Source organism: Myotis brandtii, unplaced genomic scaffold (genome assembly GCF_000412655.1).
Source record: "Myotis brandtii unplaced genomic scaffold, ASM41265v1 scaffold431, whole genome shotgun sequence".
Classification (NCBI taxonomy): Eukaryota; Metazoa; Chordata; class Mammalia; order Chiroptera; family Vespertilionidae; genus Myotis; species Myotis brandtii.
In genome coordinates, this window is record NW_005366486.1 from 1,565,625 (window position 1) to 1,569,653 (window position 4,029).

Consider the following 4,029-nt stretch of genomic DNA (forward strand, 5'->3'; position numbering starts at 1 on the left):
ATGGTACAGATACTCAAGATTATTGCATGAGAATGATAGTTCTTCCCACCCAAAATTTTATTTGCTCCTCTTATCAGAAGGCATGATGAACATAGGTTTTGATTTGAAGCACATACTTGCAATAATTTTGAACAGCAGCAGTGATTTGTGGTTGCCTCTTTCCACAAAACCAGAATAGGTCAGCTTAAAATCTGTCTTACATTTTACATGTCTTAGAATTTTTGTGTATAACTGATACTTATAAGGCTCTCCAAAGACTTGGGAGCACAAAGCTCCTTTTGGAGTGAAAAATCAAAAAAACAGAAACCAAAAAAAACAACAACAATCATTTGTATTTCAGGTGAAAGTATAGAACAGAAATAATCATCATTAACCAACCTCCCTAAGGTATATCTGAAGCATCATTGTTCACGTAACCGAAACCAAACAGTATTACAAATATTTTAATTTTACATATGTGTTTTGACATTGTAAAAAACTTCTGGCTGGGAGAGACATCCCTTTCTTGGGCAAGCCCATGCTTAGCATTAGCAAAGGTCCCAGCTGGGACCATGTCTTTGGTATGCAATCTAACCAATTCAGAGCCCTGTCTCCTCTATCGGGCCTGTGCACGCCAGGAGGCAATATTCCTCTCCTTAATCATCTCAGGGCCAGGTGCTAGGTAGCTGGAGAGTACTCTTACAGCTTAGAGCACACTCGTAGTATTCAGACTAGCCAGTCCTGAACTGTTTACCCTGCCTGGACTTGCCTTTTCCTTGGAAACCCCAATCTAGGTTGTGGCCTAAACCTTCCCCTTGCTACTGTCTTCTGTTTTCCGACCACTTGGTGGCTTTTTCCATCGGGCCCTACCTGACATGCTGTGCTTACTGTCCCTAGGACTTGTGAGTATAATAAACTTAAGGGTTTGTTTGCTTGTTTTTCTTGAGCTTCTGTTCTGTCTTATCTTTTGGCCACATCTGACTGACCATTTCATAAATAAATATAAACATCACTCCCCTCAAAAAAAAAAAATAATGGGTGCTTTTGGCTCTTTATATAGAGGTCAAACTCTAACATGGCAAACAAAGACCTTCAACCTTTGACCTTTTTTACCCTATAACCTCCTTACAACATGCAAACAGCCACCCTCCCAGCAACTTCAAACAAATTGCAATGTCCTAAATACAAATGCTTATTCTTTTAGGTCTTTCGTTCTCTTGGCCCTACACACCAGGTCCAACTGAGGAAATCGTAATCCTTTCTTCTCTGTTAAGCTCTCAGACACTAGCCACTCTTCCTTCCTTTCCCCACTTGCTTCCGTTCCTGTAAAGACCTCTATTAGAGCCTTAGTGATATCTTATTACAATTCTGTTTACCACGTGGGGGTCAGGACATGGACTAGCAGACAAGTCTTCAGCAAATGTCTGTGGATCTCAGGGAGACTCTGCACCTGAGCAGCCCAAACGGGAATATAATGATCTCATCTTTTCACTTACTGAGTGCTTGTTATAAACCAGCCCAAGTTCTAGGTCTTGAAACTAAAGCAGGAGAAAGTAAGCAAACTAAAACAGATGAAAATCCTTACCTTATGATGCTTACCTAGGAGTGTGGGAAGACAGACAATAAATAAGTAAAATATATAGTTAAATGGTGATATGTGCATTGGAAAAGTATAAAACAGGGAAGACAGGATTTTAGAGAGACTTGTAATTTTAAATAAGATGTTCAAGTTATGTTAACATACAAGTATCAGTTAATAATATTCAAAAATTATAAGCTGAAGCATTTAATAGTGTATTGCTGGGTTCTTTATTTTATTCTGAAGAAAATCTTTGCAGAAAATCTATTTAGAAAAAAAGACCCAGACGCAGGTCCTCTATGGTTTAGCACCAGGTTCCCCACAACGTGAGTTGCTTGAAAGGCGAGGGGGCGGCCCCCTTTCTGGCGGCACCTCATTTCCCAGGATGAGCGGCTCTCCGCACCCGACCCAGTCCCCACTCACCGACATGGACCATTCTTTATAAATCTTTTTATGTAACCAGACATGCTGAAGCTAATACCTAAGGAGAGAAGCTATGGTGTTTTTGTTTTTGTTTTGTTTTGCAAGTTCTATAAAATCTCCTAAAATGACATATCTGAGATTATTTAATGATCTTGACAGACTGTTTAAGTTTCACTTAATATGAAAGAAAAAAAATAAAGCCATTTATACTTCCACAAATTGACATTAAATATATCATTGTGAAGCAATGGGTTGTCTTCCAAGAGAGGACAAAAGGAAACACGCCTATGAAATCTAAGGACGGCCTTCATGGTAGCTCAGTGAACCTGTAGGCCTACCTGCATATTGGTCTAAACACTACATCCGATAACTGAACTAAGTATTGTCAAATGAAAAGCTATGCTTGTGTATGATTATTTTAACGAGGTGTTTAACATCGTTTAATTATCACATAAATGTACTAAATTGAAAAGCTGACAGAATGATATTGAGTGGGAATGAAAGGGCGAGGGCTGTGTCCTCCATCTTACCAGATATGTTCCCAAGGTACAACCTAGTAACAGTAAAGAAAAATATTTTTTATACTACCACCAAAACTAAAGAAATTCTCAAGATATATTACACAAATAATAATATCTGTGCCCTGGCAGAGCAGCTCAGTTGGTTAGAGCATCATCCCAATGCCCCAAGGCTGCAGGTTCCATCCCCTGTAAAGGCCCATATAAGAATCCTATATAATAAAAGCCTAATATGCTAACTGTCCTGTTGTCAGGTCGTCCATTCAACCAATCAAAGCATAATATACTAATGATATGTTAAGGCTGCTCAACCGCTTGCTATGATGTGCACTGATCACCAGGGGCCAGTGAGTTGACTGGTTGACCAGTTGCTATGACGTGCACTGACCACCAGGGGGCAGATGCTCTGACCGGTAGGTTAGCTTGCTGCTGGGGTCTGGCCAATTGGGACTGAGCGAGATGGGCCAGACACACCCTGGAGCCCTCCTGCAGTCCCTCCCTGGCTGGCCAACCTCCTGTGTCCAACCCTGGCCCCGATTGTGCACCGGTGGGGTTCCTCAGCCTGGCCTGCACCCTCTCGCAATCCGGGACCCCTCGGGGGATGTCAGAGGTTTCGGCCTCATCCTGCTCAATGCAGGAGCTGCCCCCTGGTGGTCAGTGTGCTCCCACAGGGGAAGCGACGCTCAGCCAGAAGCCGGGCTCATGGCTGGTGAGCACAGTGGCTGTGGCGGGAGCCTCTCCTGCCTCCATGGCAGTGCTAAGGATGTCCGACTGTCAGCTTAGGCCCGCTCCCTAAGCTGTCAGAAGGACATCCCTTGAGGGCTCCCAGACTGCTAGAGGGCACAGGCTGGGCTGAGGTACCCCTCCCCCCTCCAGTGCACAAATTTAATGCACCAGGCCTCTAGTGCATAAATAAGTGGAACAACAAATTGATGGCTCCCTCTCTCTCTCTCAAATAAAAATGTAAAAATAAAGAAACAATATGAGATGACATTAATGGAAATGGTGGCTATTGGTTCCTGAAAATTCTCTCCTCCTTAAAAGCAAACACAATAGATTGCAAGATAAAGATAAAGGACATTTTATAATGATAAAAGGGTCAATCAAGAAGAAAATATAGCCCTGGCCAGTGTGGCTCAGTGGATAGAGCGTCAGCCTGCGGACTGAAGGGTCCCAGGTTTGATTCTGGTCAGGGGCATGTGCCTTGGTTGCGGGCATGCCCCTGGTGGGGAGTGTGCGGGAGGCAGCTGATTGATGTTTCTCTCTCATCGATGTTTCTAACTCTCTATCCCTCTCCCTTCCTCTCTGTAAAAAAATCAACAAAATATATTTTTGGAACTATGACTATATATGCACCAAAGAACACAGCCCCAACATATATGAAGCAGAACTAAAAGGACAAATAGACAATTTAAAAATAATAGTTGGAGACTTTAATACCCCACTATCCGTAATAGGTAAAACAATGAGACAGAAGATCAACAGGAGATAGAAGACTTGAAAAACACTGTAAAGCAGCTAGACTAACAG